General features: G+C 37.6%; 2 pseudogenes; both read left to right on the plus strand.

The window, feature by feature from the left end:
- The first annotated feature begins 1140 nt into the window (after positions 1 to 1140).
- On the plus strand, positions 1141 to 2078 carry LOC112911726 (olfactory receptor 52A1-like; annotated as a pseudogene).
- Positions 2079 to 2202: 124 nt separating this feature from the next.
- On the plus strand, positions 2203 to 12615 carry LOC112911773 (olfactory receptor 52A5-like; annotated as a pseudogene).
- The last annotated feature ends 2946 nt before the right edge of the window (positions 12616 to 15561 follow it).

Genomic DNA, 15561 nt, shown 5'->3' on the forward strand with positions numbered 1-15561 from the left:
TTGATCTCAGGAACTAGAAATCATGACCCTAGCCAAAGGCAGACGCTTACCTGACCAAACTACGCATGTGTCCCTAGATATGTAATTTTTAAAAACAATGATCTTTATCAGAGAAGAACTCTCATTTAAGGACTAAAAGCGCACTTTTCAGAAAATTCAGTCATCAATCACAATGATTAAATTTTCACTAGTTACTCTATAGGCTTCTCCTGAATCTTTCCACTATCCCAAGTCCAACCTCTGCCTTGCACTTGTTCTTCTATATTTGAATCCTGATGGGGAACTTACCTTTCACCCCTTTATTTTCCATTCATTTCTTATGATTGAGCTCAAAAAATGTTTCAAGAGTTCAAATGATCTGTATTTCATTAAAAATGAACCTAATTTGGTCAAATCTCATGCCAATGGTAGCTCTAAACAGAGGAAAAATAAAATGTAGTCATACTAGAAATGTAAATAATGGCATGAAATTTTAACCCAGACTCATCAAAAGTGCATGGATTTGGATGATATTTTCCAAAGTTCTTCTTTACTCTCTTTTGAAAAGCCATCCAATATTACATAGCTACAAATAATATGAATAGATTAAAATATCTAAATATATTGTGCTCTTGAGTGTCAGCTGTTCCTCTCTTCTCTTTCATAGAGAGTTTTTCCACTAATGAACTGATCAAAGGAGGATTTGCTTGTCTAAAGTATCAATTCCTGCCTGACCAAGACACAGTGGAGATTAACATCCTACGGAGTAGCTGGAAAGTGGGATATATTGAGAAATTCATCAAACTCTAAATCAATGCCTTTTCCAAACAAAAGTAAGGAAGCATAACTATTTTGTCTACGGATCCGGAAGGAAATAATAAAAACGACAGCAATTTACTCCTGACCCCATGTGATTTGGCAGGTCTAAAACACTTGGCCTACCATGGTACACTACTGAATGTCATTCAGGAAAACAGTGATGTTTAGCTATGGATATTTTTCCTTCAATAATATAAATGATATGGGTATATAATTTTAGAGTTCAGCCACCAAAATCAGAGATATTCACTATAATGGCTTTGGATAAACACAGGAGTAGAAAAGAAGAGTACCATTGACTGAGACACTTCTTTCATTTCTATCTGGAGACCCAAAGACATTATGTCCATCTCCAACATTACAATCTTCATGACTTCTGTGTTGACACTAATAGGGATCCCAGGCCTAGAGTCTGTGCAGTGCTGGATTGGGATTCCATTCTGTGCCATGTATCTCATTGCTACGATTGGAAATTCCTTGCTTCTGTTCATCATCAAATCAGAGCGCAGACTTCACGAGCCCATGTATATTTTTGTAGGCTTGCTAGGAGTCACAGATATTGCGCTTGCTACCACCATTATGCCCAAGATGCTTGGCAGATTCTGGTTTAACGTGCCACAGCTTTACTTTGATTCCTGTTTGCTTCAAATGGGGCTCATCCATATATTTCAGGGGATAGAGTCAGGCATCCTCCTGGCCATGGCCCTGGACCGTTATGTGGCCATCTGTTATCCACTCAGACACAGTGGCATCTTCACCCACCAGCTGGTGGCCCAAATAGGGGCTATGGTAACACTCAGGGCTGCTATTCTAGTGGCCCCATGCCTAGTACTGATAAAGTGCAAGTTTCAATTTTATCATACAACCACCATCTCCCATTCCTACTGTGAGCATATGGCCTTGTGAAACTGGCTGCAGAAAATGTGCGGGTCAACAGAATCTATGGCTTGTTTGTGGCATTCGCTGTTGCAGGGTTCGACCTCACCTTCATCACTTTGTCCTACATACAGATATTTATCACAGTTTTTCGTTTGCCCCAGAAGGAGGCCCGCTTGAAAGCATTCAATACCTGCATCGCCCACATCTGTGTCTTCCTCCAGTTCTACCTCCTTGCCTTCTTCTCCTTCTTCACACGTAGGTTTGGTGCTCATGTCCCTCCTTATATCCATATCCTCTTTTCTAGCCTCTACTTGCTGGTCCCCCCATTTCTTAATCCACTTGTGTATGGTGCCGAGACCAAGCAGATCCGCATTCACGTGGTAAAGATGTTCTGTTCCTAAAATCCACGGCGATTAACACTTCAGCCTTCCCTTTTCTGAAATAGTAACAATCTCTCAAAACTGCATACCCTGGGCCCTTGAACCAGAGCAGCCCCAGGGAGATGCTGGCCTGGGGCTGCTGGTGATGCCGTCCCCAAGGGCCGCCCGCTGGCCTCTGAGGCGGGGGCCGCCCGCTCTTCTACCCGTGACTGGAGGGGCAGAGCGCTGCCCGCCCACCTGCTTGCACAGGCCTCGGCTGACGCCCGTCGGTGCAAGGAATCCCCGCCCCCACCTGCCCGAGAGCCAGCTGGGCTTTCACCTTCCTACCATGCTGCTCTTCGAAAGAACAGTTTCTGTATTCCGGTGGCTCAGGAGGGAAGGCGCCCCGTACAGGATGAAGGCATCTGAGCCTTTATACCTTCCCTGCCCCCCCCCACGCCCCACGCCCCCGGCCACGGACGGATTCCCTGCCTGTTCCTGTCAGGGCCAAGATAAGACTCCTCTGAGCAGAAAAAAAAAAAAATCCACATTACTCGAGACTCTTCAGTGTTGCATATATGTTTTGTGCAATTTGTGTGCATTCTATGGTTTTTGCATCATCATACCCCATGGCCACTATCAGTCAGTGGGCTTTTGGATGCAACCGGGGAATGAGAAGGAAGAAACACAAAGAACAAAATACTGAAGGTATAATGTTTCCTATTCTCTCCTCTTTTTCAGTCCCAGGTGCAGCTTTCTTTTCTTTGGATTCTTCTCCAGAAGGATTCACAAATATGCATCTATCACTGAATTTAAAGGCACCCAAATCCCTTTTTCTCGAGTGCCCAAGTACTCCATAAGAACAACGTCTTGGTGTGTCTTGAACTTTCTAGTCATCTAAAAATTTTAAGCATGTGTGTCAAAATAAACAAAGAGACAAACATATAAACATAACCAAACCTTTATGGTTATAAAGAGATCATAATATAAAAATTTCAGTACAATCTTCAGAGTCATTCAGGAATTTTGAGATGGAAAAATCATGAGAAACCATGTGTTCCATATTACATACTCATACTTTTTCTCTTGCATCCGCCAGGTATTTAATTATTACTCCATCAATCAAGTGTTATTACAGCATCATATATTAAATATTGTACTAGGGAATGAGGGGCAGGGTGGTAAATTTAACACATCACTTAAGTTTCATCCACCTGTTTCCTTATATTTCTGGGAGGGAAGGAGAGAGAAACAGAGAGGGAAAGGAGTAAGACATTGTAGTCGTATATGCACTGACTGTTAGGTAAGGGAACATTGAAATCCAACTGAAAGCAGCAGACAGGAGAGTTAAAATCCTGTTCTTTGGTTTTCAGTTAGGAAGCCTGATTGCTGAGGAATAATGGAAGATTGGCCCAGTAAGAAAGGACACACCATGCCAGGTAGATGATACAAGAGACATAAACTAGAGAATGTGCTTAATGTAACTGCACAGATGTTTTCCCAATGTAAGATATGATTTGGAGAGATGAACATACTGTGGATATCAAGAATCACCCTGGAGGGCAAATGGGCCAAAGGAGAGCAGGAGATACAGAACCTGCTTGTGATAGGAATAAGTCATGGGGATAATAAGCACAGCATAGATAATAGAGTCAAGGGTATTCTAGTAGCACTACATGGTTAAAGATGGTAGCTGCATTTGCTGTGAGCACACCATAAAGTATAGATTTGCTGAATCACTATGCTGTACCCCTGGAAATAAGTTAACACGAGTGTCATCTCTATTTCTATTAAAAAACTTAGAATCCCCGTCAGGGATGAGCACTGGGTGATATGATATATGTTGGAAAATTGAACTCCAATTTAAAAATTAAAATAAATTTTAAAAAGAAAATAAAAAAATAAAAATTTTTAAAAATTAAAAAAAACAACAACCTACAAGAATGGTCACCACAGACACTCTGCAAAGAAGTTGAACTTTATTTTGAAAGTCATTATGTGGCATTACAGGTTTCTCTATAAGGGAAACACATGTATTTTGTGTGCATGTGTAAACATGTATGTACCTATGGAGCATGCAATAGTGTATCTTCTCAGTGGATATAGACATCACGCTTTATAATCAGGCAAGGCTATTAATTTAGCCTTGGAGTAGTCATCTAAGATTATGATTTCAGAGCTTAAGACTAGGGGACTATTCCTGAAAACTTCAGATCATAGACCATTTTACTGAACAATTGTGGAAAACATGCACATGTGGGCAGATGTCTATGATTTCATTTAAAATAAATACATCTATAAAATAGAACTGCATGTCACCAAGATGGAGGATACTCTGGTTTGTTTAAAGCAATCAGGCTGAGGATGCCTGGGTGGCTCTGTGGTTTGGCACGTATCTTCAGCCCCAGGGTGTGATCCTGGAGACTGGGGTCAAGTCCCACATCAGGCTCCCTGCATGGAGCCTGCTTCTCCCTCTGCCTATGTCTCTGCCTTCCTCTCACTGTGTCTCTCATAAATAAATAAACAAAATCTTAAAAAAAAAAAGGATTCAGGCTCATCACCTATTAATGATTGATGAGGATGAATGACTACTTGTAAATCTAGGGGATTTCTTGTGGCATCTTTGAAAATGTTCTCATTATCAATCTTTCTTGTATAATTAACATATGGTATGATTAGCATGGATTACCAATAGGGGTGGTTGTTCTTAGAGAGCATAACTTCTTTAGGAATAAAACTGAGATGGCATCAGAAGTGATTTCTTAATGTATTAGCAGGGTTCAACAACATTCTATGAAAAGGAACAAATACGTAGCTTAGGCTTTGTGGGCAAAGAGGCAATTGAAGACTATTACATAGGTTTTTAGATACCAAGAGATAAAACATGTTTACACACAGAAGTTGAACGAGGCCCAAAGTCTAATATGAGAAATAATAATCAAGATTGTGCAGATTTTCTATAATTCAGTCTAAAGTAGAAGAATGGAATTCATTTTTCTGGTGGAGAACCTTCTGCTTATGTGGGGCTGAAAGTCAGACTTTCCCTATCACCACCTTGAGTGCAGGAGTTCATCTTGTAACTCTCCTGAGCTAGTGGGCTAAACAAAAACAGACAGCAGGCCAGCTTAGGGTGGTCCACTGTAATTCCAAGTTTATTTGGAGAAGTTTGAAATATATCTAACAAGGACTGGTCCTGACGGTGATTCTAAAAATAGAGTAGGAAACGAATGGGGAGACAGAAGATGAAACTGGAAACCTTTTACACCATCCTCAACTGTCAATATGCCATAAAGTATCTAGTCTAGAGTCCAGATTATCTTAGTATTATGGCCTCCAAATCATCAGGACCAGATCCAAACTGAAACCTGAAAGGGAAAAAAGAATATAATGACCCTTATAATGGGTCATTATAAGGACAGAGGATAACCAATACCCTCTATCCTCCCACACATTCTCCAGGATGATTATAGAGAACATTCTTGGACAGGAAATTGCCTGAAAAAGAAAAATACATTTTGTAGAGGGTCATTTTAATGATTTCTAGAAACTTCAAACTGGATTGCATCAAGTGCAACAATGACTAATAGCACTTGTATCTCTTAATCCTCAAACACTGGTTATGATTGAGATTTTTAAGCTTTGACAGTCAGCTTGGTGAAATATGATTCTTTTTATAACTAGTATTCACAAAGAGTCCAATAACTGTTGCTTTTTCTGCTTGCATATCCTTCCCTTGAAGGGCTTCATTGATTCCTTTAGTCACCTGCTGATTTGTATTTATTTCTTCTTTGTGTGTTTAAAATCTGATAAATAAGCTTTTCCATGATCCCCTCCTCTCTGCATGGTAAGGACTATCATTTTACATCAGACAGTTCCACAAATAGTATAGGCATGGCCAGTTCCCACTATTTGGTGTTTCCCATAATTCATGTAAACCTGGTATCTTCTCACTTGATAAACTTTATCAACCATTGCAGTAAAAGCCATGCAACTCCATTCTTAACACTGTTGTAATAAAAATTAAACTTTTGTTTCTCGTTTTCTCTAGAACACGTGTAGAATGAAGAGCCACTGAATACACTTGCACCCTATATGTCCTATTACATTACAGTAAGATAATTATTCCTAATGATATAAGGAGCTGTAAGGAACTGTATTTGTCACCAAAGGAGTCATATTGCTACTAAAACCTCTGATTCACCTTAGCACTAATGTTTTTTTTTAGATTTTATTTATTTATTCATGAGAGACATAGAGAGAAAGAGAGAAGCAGAGACTTAGCCAGAGGGAGAAGCAGTCTCCCTGCTATAAAATTACCCCTTCACATGTACAAACACTAGTTTTTGTATTTTCAGAACTTTATGTTACTGTCTCTTCTCTAATTCCAGAACACTTTTGCAACCCAGATGCTGAGTTCATGATCTTAGCCAAAGGCAGATGCTCAGCCACTGAGCCACCCAGGTGCCTGCCAGCACTAATGGCGTTTAACTAAGCATTATCTAAGAGTAATTTTTTTCTTCAACATTCAATATCATTAATATTCTGTGAGGTTCAAACAGTTTTGCATTTCCAAAAATATCGATCATTCAACATACTTCTAATACTCCAATTCTCTATAGAGAGAGTAGTGTATGAATTTCAGAACCTGCTGGCCTCATAGAAGCCTATATCATATTCTATCTGCAAACTATTCTTTTGTTTTCTCTGAAGATATTTTATTTTATTTTGAATTCATCAGATGCTATTCTGTTGGCTGGCTGGCATTCTGATATACGTTGTTTTCTGGTGTACCTATTTCTACTATGGTTGATTTGAATCTACCATGTCACTGAGTGCAGAGCTGGGAAGAAATGCACACAACCAGCTCCCCTAAGCCCCTGTGAGGTAACCCAGCCCATGGAGTAGCCATATTACAGGATGAAGATAACTTTATGGCAATTTAATGACAAGATGGGAGTCAGAGAGTCTCTCAGTACAAAAAAGAACATGTCTGCTAAATGAGGCCAGATGCAATCAATGACACAGGAGAAAACCATGTAACTCTAAGTGAGGCTATCATGTCTGTCACATAGATGCATGTAACACAGCCTTGTTAGATATTTTTTTGTACCACACAGATTCAGAATCTTTTCCTTTCCTCTTCTTATTCCCAAAGCTTAAAATCCTGTTTAAGTCACTAACTCCCCCTGAGCCCCCCTCTTTTTTTATCAATTAAATAAACACCAGCCATAAAAATAATTCATATTTGGGAAGTTGATATATATATGGCGACTTGCAGTAAAATCTGAAAACACATAACATCATTTCATGATAATTCTAGACAAATAGAACAATTTCTGTATCACATAGAAATATTCCATTTAGTTCTCTGTCATCATGTCTACATTGATTACTCTGAATACCTTGAGATGTTTTCATTTCCCTTCATTTGGCTCATTATTTAGTATATAAGTGTCATTGACTGTATTATCTTGGGGTACTGTTTTCTCTTAAAAGCTTCTGAAAGGACAGTTGTTTTGGTTCCCAGTCCTCCCTAGGACAGCAGGATTGGAGAGTTTTTATTAGATGCAGATCTGCTATGAGACAAGTTCTCCTAGGGTTTGAATCATATTGTGCCTGTTTTTCACCTTTGTCTGAAGCTGATTTATAGCTCACCAGTGATTAGTGCAAAGTAGTCCCCCAGGTGGCTCGTATAGTACAAAACAGCCATCCTCACTATATGAAACGCCAAAAGAGTTTCACCCTGTGGCCTCTATGTATGTTATCATGGAGGATTCCAGGTAAGTCTTTGGGCCTTAGATTCTGTACTGAGTGTGGGAAATGGAGGACTGGTTTCAAAGAGAACACAACACCCTTATGAGCTAAGAAGATGCCAGGATCTTAAAAAAAAAAAAAAAAGCCACAGAATCTTGCAGTAGCTGTTTGTTCAAACATGAAGATTCTGTTTCGTGTTGCTCTTCAGAATATTTCTGAATCACTGAATCACACAATCGGTGACAGATTATAAAGTAGGCCTGAGAAGAGGAAGACCTTAGAGAAGAATATGGGTTAATAAATGTGTAAGAATTTTGTTTCTGAGAATCTACCCCTGGGGGCTTGAGACAGAGATCAAAGGATGAATGTCACAAACGTTGCATAGGGTAAGATTTCCTGAGATTGTAAGGAGAGTAGCTTTAGACCTCAATCCCTTCATTCTTTTAGGTTTTGGGAATCAGCCTGAGTCAGAAATGGGTTGTAAGTAACGCTAAGAGTTCAGGGTTGATGCTGAAAATGAGAACCCCTGATTGTTTACCTGGCCCACACATTTCAAGGTTTAAGATATGTCTCCTTCCTCTTCTAAACATGTACATATCTGTATACACAGTTGTTTCAAGCTTGTCCTTGTGATCTAGTGTCGTTACTCTCAACCCAAAGGCATCTTAGTCTCACCTCCCATGATTTCCATCCATCAAGTCAGTGAGCAGCACAAACATTGTTCCCATGTTAGTCTTCCAATGAAGCCAGATCACTTCATCCTATCCCATCTGGACTATCACAAGTATTCTTCTAACTTCATTTCCCTATGCCAGATCTCATCATTGTAAGCCATTTATCATTCTGCCAACAGAATGGATTTTTAAAGGCAAACAAAAACCAAACTTGTTACTCCATCTAAGGTTTTGAAATTATTTTGCTTAATAAAATTGTAACTTCACATTTGTTAATCTTCCCTTTTGCTTAGCCCCAACAACCATCATCTCTGTTTATGCATCAATTCATATGTGAAAATTACTTATTGATTTGTGATCCCACTGTACATTTCACGCTTCTTTGATTTTGTTCAACGTATTTCCTCCGGGAATGCTCTTCCTTCTTCTTTATCTGGTGAAGGCCTATTAAAGAATGTTTCCCCTGCCTAGTCAGATTTATTCTGCTCATTTTGATTAAAGTTCCAAAACGTTAATTTTCATTTAATTAAGGACTCTTTTTCTTCAATGAAAGACTCTAGAACAATAAGTAGTAACCAGGTATGTTGTGTCCCTCCCCACACATGCAGGTGACATTTGGCAATGCTTGAAACATTTTTGATTTTCATGATAAGAGAGAACAATTGGCATAATGAGTAGGAGTGGGGATACTGCTAAGCCCCCTACAATATACAGAGTTACCACAGAACACAACATTTATCTGGCTAATAAATGCCAGTTGTTGAGATCTCATGAAGTTAGAAATGTAAAGCTATCAGGAATAAAACTAACTGCTTTCTTCATACAATTTTTGGCCTCTTAGATTGAAGGCATGTTTTTCAATTTCATTTACCTGCTCTTTTGTTTACTTTCTTCCTTCCTCTTTTTTTTTTTTTTTTTTTGCTTTCCTTCTGATTACTCATGATATATACTGCTGTGAATTTCAGTTTGCACATTATCCTGTAAAGATTCTCTAAGATAATAGTGACCCACATGGCCATGATAAATCTCCCAAGGGATAAATATCCCGGGGATATTCCTGATAAAGATAGTAGCACACAATTTTGAGCCAAAAACTTAGTGCTATCTATTATACTGATGTATGGCATAACTAATGTGGTTTTATATCAGACATGTAGCATATAATAAGAATATGTGTAATGTATATGTTACGTCCCTTTAGTAAAATAAGAAAGGATTATGTGAGTTGTTTCCATCACAATCTCAACAGGCTCAACCAATTAAAATTTGTTGTATGTTTTTACACAACCCCATTTCATGTGGTTACACATTGATATATATCCCATGTCCTTACTGAAGTATAATTATAAAATCTCAGAGTATACAAATTAACTTTTGTTCTTTCTGGGTCAGTATACCATGGAATTTGGATCCTAGTAGATTTACTTACAAGTTAATTATTCATTAATATAATATACGGTAATAATGTCAATATCATAAGTTAAGATAAAATATGCAAAACTATATGAAAATAGGAAGGCGAATCATATAGTACATATTTAAGAAATGGTGGATATTAGCTTTGAAATTCAATCACTGAGCACAATTAGTTATTGAATAAACATATTTTACTTATTCTCAAATTACTTCAAAATACTTGGAATACAGTGAATTCTTAATTATTGTGTATTGAATAAAATCATCAGGATATAAATTTCTGATTTTGGGGTAGTAATGTTATTTTAGGAAGATTTGAGGAAGATCTAGTTTGGCATACTGTATATTTGTTAAAAGGAAGAGTTCAAGAACAAAGAGTCTCAGAAAGGAAATCCTTTCTTAGAGTTGAATACTTTTAAAGAAAAGGAGGCAATAAATGCTCCTGCAGTTGATCTGAGGTGCATACTAGGTAATCTTACATGGTTAGAGGTAATCTAAGTTTATAGATAATCTATATTATATAAAATACTGAAGAATCAATGTTTTTTCAGGATTAGGAAGGTAAAAATGGTTATTAATAGAAAGAGAGAAGAGCAGAGGACACAGACTGGCACTTGGGATTAAATACAGGAGATGTGCAAATAGCAGGTCATAGTAAGATCTGACACGGACTGACAAAGAAAACAGTCACGATTAACTTATTATCTGAGAGAATAAGTTGGAAAACTTGCACATTTTGGAAAAATATGGAAATTTTGACAAATTAGGTTGGAAACATTCTGAGTCTATGGGAGAGAGATCAGGCTATGAAGACACTATTCTGAGAAGTTAAGCTTGTGAGCTGCAAAACTGAAAAATATTCTGTTCAAATTGTCTTCGAATTATGAACAGCAGAATTGTCTACCACGACTCTGGTTGCTTTATGTCATCCCATTCTAATCCAGTTTTTGAAATGTGCATGCTCTGTATCTAATAAGCATTCTTCACAGTCGCCAAAATAAGCACAGGCGATGAGGAGCAAACATGAGATAAAAAGCACTCTTTGGTCCACTAGTCAAAGACTAAAAAAGAAGCAATCTCATCTGCTTAATTTTTGTCTTTGATAATTAAGGCATCTAGAAGCATAGAACCTGATGGTTGTTCTTATAATGACTTTGTGAAAAGAGAAAATTTGAAAGGAGTCATTCAAAGAAAATAATAAGATGGTTAATATTCCATTGCATATATATGTCACATCTCCCTTATCCATTTGTATGCTGATGGGCAATAAGGTTGTTTCCATGTCTTGGCTACTGTGAATAATGCTGCATTAAACAGAGTATTGCAAATATTTCTTCAATATCTATTTTCCTGTCCTTTGGCTATACACCCAGAAGAGGAATTGCTAGATTATATGTAGATCATTCAAAAAAAAAAAAAAAAAGAAGGAAATCCTCTTATTTGTCATAATAGTAATGAAATTTGAGAACATTATGCTGTAATATTAGTCAAAGACAAAGACAAATAATGTGTATATATATAATGTGTGTGTATATATATATATGTATATATATACACATATATATACACATAAACATAAGACATCTTCTGGTTTCATTTGGCAGAGATTTCCTTTGCAGCCTGCCTTCTACAAATGTGGCTTATTCACTCATTCCAGGCAATTGAATCAGGCATCCTACTGGCAATGGCCCTAGATTGTTATGTGACCATCTGTGACCTCTTGAGATGCACCACCGTCTTCTCCCAACAACTCTTTTTAAAAATATTTTATTTATTTATTCATGAGAGACAGAGAGAGAGATAGAGAGAGGCAGAGACACAGGCAGAGGGAGAAGCAGACCCATATAGGGAGCCTGACATGGGAATTGATCCCAGGTCTCCAGGATCAGGCCCTGGGCTGAAGGCGGCACTAAACCACTAAGCCATCCGGGCTGCCCCTCCCAACAACTCTTGACTCACACTGGAGTTGGGGTGACACTCAGGATTGCCATTCTTATTTTTTAAAAATATTTTGTTTATTTATTCATGAGGGACACACAGAGAGAGGTAGAGACATAGGCAGAGGGAGAAACAGGCTCCCTGAGGGAAGCCTGATGCAGGATTCAATCCCAGGACACCAGATCATGACCTGAACAGAAGGTAGATCCTTAACCACTGAGCAACCCAGGCATCCCAGGGCTGCCATTCCTGTAGCACCATGCCTAGGACTCCTCAAATGTCATCTTAAATTCTATCGAACTACAGTCATGTCCCATACTTATTGTGAGCACATGGCCATTGTGAAGCTGGCCACTGAAGAGATCTGTCTGGGTCAACAAGATATATGGTCTTTTTGTTGCCTTCAGTATCTTGGGGTTTGACACAATCTTCATCACCTTGTCTTATGTTCAGATCTTTATCACTGTGTTTCAATTGCCTCAGAAGGAGGCACGATTCAAGGCCTTTAATACCTGCATTGTCCACATCTGTGTCTTCTTACAGTTCTACCTTCTTGCCTTTTTCTCCTTCTTAACACATAGGATTGGTTCTTACATACCACCTTATGTTCATATCCTCTTGTCAAACCTTTACCTGTTAGTCCCTCCTTTGCTTAACCTGATAGTCCTGGTGTGAAGACCAAACAAATCTGTGATCATGTCCTGAAAATATTTTTCTCCAAGCAGCCATCTGGATTATTGTTGAATCTTTCTATAGGCATTTTAAGAGGATTCAAAGGAGCAACATCAATATGTTAAATATTAATATCTACCAAAAATATCTGTGTTCCAAGATATTTAATTTTATATGCTTATAATAGAATGAGGAGTTCAATAATCATAGATGTCTTAAGAAATTTGGTTTGTTGTTCATATTAGAACAAAAGAATGCTGATATTTCAAGGTTTTTCAGTTATTTCTGTGTTTTTGCCCTATTTGTTTAAACCTAGAGGTACCCCTCTGGCAAAACTTAGACGTACATAGAAGCCAAATTACACAAAACAGCACAATTCCAGGTAACTTCCAGGGTCCAGGTCATACATCAATATTCTCAAACTGGTAACCCAGCCCAGAGCTATATTGTTCTGACTATATCTCATTTTTAATATTTGCTTGTGTATTTTATTTTGACAACTTTGGAATCACCTATGTTTGATTATATTCTGCAATACTGAAAAAAATAAAAATAATATAAAACCAGTGAGAAAAATATTAGCAACACCAAAAATCTATAAACATAGACTATAAATGGTGATGAATTTGCTAAGAAGAGGTATACTGAAAAGATTTATGGAAAAGGTAACCATATTCACTAATATGCTTTTTTAAACACAGTTTATCAAAGTAAAATTCACATATAATAACTGATTCACACCTATGAATCCATCACTACAATTAATAATAAACTTAAGCATCACTCCCAAATATTTCCTCATGTTCTTTGTGCCAGAATCCTACTGAACCTCCTTACACACTGGGCGGGCCCCATCAACCATTGATTTACTTTCTGTCATTACAGAGCAAGTTTTAGTCTCAAGAATTTTATAAAAGTTGATTCATAAACTGTATAACCCTTTTTGGTTGCCATCTTCCACTCCCTAATATGCTTCAGAAATGAAAATATAATCAATACTTTCACAAAGACAATCCTTCTATAGACACAAGTATTAATGATTTTACCTAATTCGAATTTTGTACAAATTTGAAGGTGGAAGATCTAAAAATGAACATACAAAATGGACTTCCACTACTGCATGAGGTAATTGCCTAATGCATGTATCTTGAATATAAGAACAGTGTCAAGGATGCATGGGTGCCTCAGTGGTTGAGCATCTGCCTTTGGCTCAGGTCTTTACCACAGGTCCTGGGATCGAGTCCCATATCAGACTCCCTGCAGGGAGTCTGCTTCTCTCTCTGCCTGTCTCTGCCTCTCTCTTTGTATCTCTCATGAAAATTAATAAAATCTTTTAAAAAGAGACCTCTATTGTATTTATACTTGTTATCAGAAATATATAGGGCAATCAATGCTTGAGGCTTCTGAGAATCTCAACAAAAATAAGAATAATGAACAATTTGAACATTTTCCTACTGTTGATCAATGGTTTTCAAACGGGATCAATGTGATGACTTAAGGTAATATGTGACATCATTACCTAGAATATCTGCATAGAAGAGAATTTATTCTGATACCGCCAAGAAAAACAAAGATGATGACTTGAATGAACCGAGATGGGACCCTGAAATAAAGTATGAGCCAAACACAAAACTGGCATATGAGAGACTGACTCTAAAGAAGTGATTTCAGACCTTCACTCTTTGTTGTTCCTCTGCCCACCTACCTTCCACCACTTTCAGGATGCACCAACAACAGATATCTGGTTAAATTCTATTCATTCAACTTTCCAGACTGTGAAACAATAAGATGATTATCAAAAAGAAATGAGTATACAGAGAGACATAGCTTCTTCTCAAATTTTGGACTTCTACATAGTCAGAGGAAGAAAACACCCAAGAAAACATAGCATTACAGAAAATGGAAGGGACAAAGGCATTCAAAAGGCAGAGGTGGTAGAGGATATTTTTTTGGGGAAAAAAATCTTGTTGAATAAAGCAAATAAATTTGAGCCTTGTTGTTCTTGATGTTTAATAAAATGTATGTGAACATGAAATATATACAAAGTAAGAAATGGCAAATACCATGACAAAAGGAATGAAACATATCGGTGGATATTAGAGAAGGAAAAACATGATTTTTGTGAGATAATAAGTATGGAATTGACACATTTTAATTCTGTTTAGGGGATTAAGTGTTTTAGGAAGTTGTGGCAGTCATACTACATACTGAATAATTGATGAGGACATTATCCTTCCAGGAGAAGACAATGGCAACCATATGAATTTTAGAGATTATATACAAAAAGGATGATTAATGGATATAACCGTGTGATATTTCTGAATAAGAAGTCAAAACTAATACAATATGATAATATTGCTAAATCTGGACCTGTGTACACTGTTGAATAAAGGTATTGACAAAGAGGCATCCTGGCATCTCTCTCAATCTATGGAGAAATTTTAGTTTTACACTTTTAAATACGGTATTCACTAGATTTTTCATGGATATATTTCAGCAGTTGAAGAAGTTCCCTATTACTCCTAGATCTCTGATGGTTTTTACTTTACTTGGATATTGAATATTTTCATATGCTTTCTCTGAAGTAATTGAAATCATGGCTTTTTTCCTTCCTTTTGTTTACAATGTTAGTTACATTGATTGACTTTCTTTGTTGTTATTTACCTAACATTTAATTGACACATCTAATTATAACAACAAACATAGCATGCATCAATTGAGATTTAGAGGAAAACAGCTGAGTGCTGACCAGCTCCAAATTCAGCTGGTGAGGAAAGGAGAGAAAGGCTGAAGGGAGAGCAGCTCAGCTCCCTGGAACATCAACTGGCATGTGTCTGGCAGGGGAGAGTGGCAGTGAGCTGCATCAGTCACTTCAGAAGTCAATGAAGAGCTTGTGTTGTTGTATTCTTATCTTACCGATGATGGCAATGAGGCTTGGAAGAGGTAAAATAAGTATCCAGAAGCACAAACAGCCCAAGTTTGAGTCCTGGCTAGGAAGGGGCAGAGCTGTTTCCTTCCAAAAGTTGGCTTTTAACCACCACATGCTGCTCAAATGACCTCACAGTATTATG

The sequence above is a fragment of the Vulpes vulpes genome, chromosome 11, assembly GCF_048418805.1.
Source record: "Vulpes vulpes isolate BD-2025 chromosome 11, VulVul3, whole genome shotgun sequence".
NCBI lineage: Eukaryota > Metazoa > Chordata > Mammalia > Carnivora > Canidae > Vulpes > Vulpes vulpes.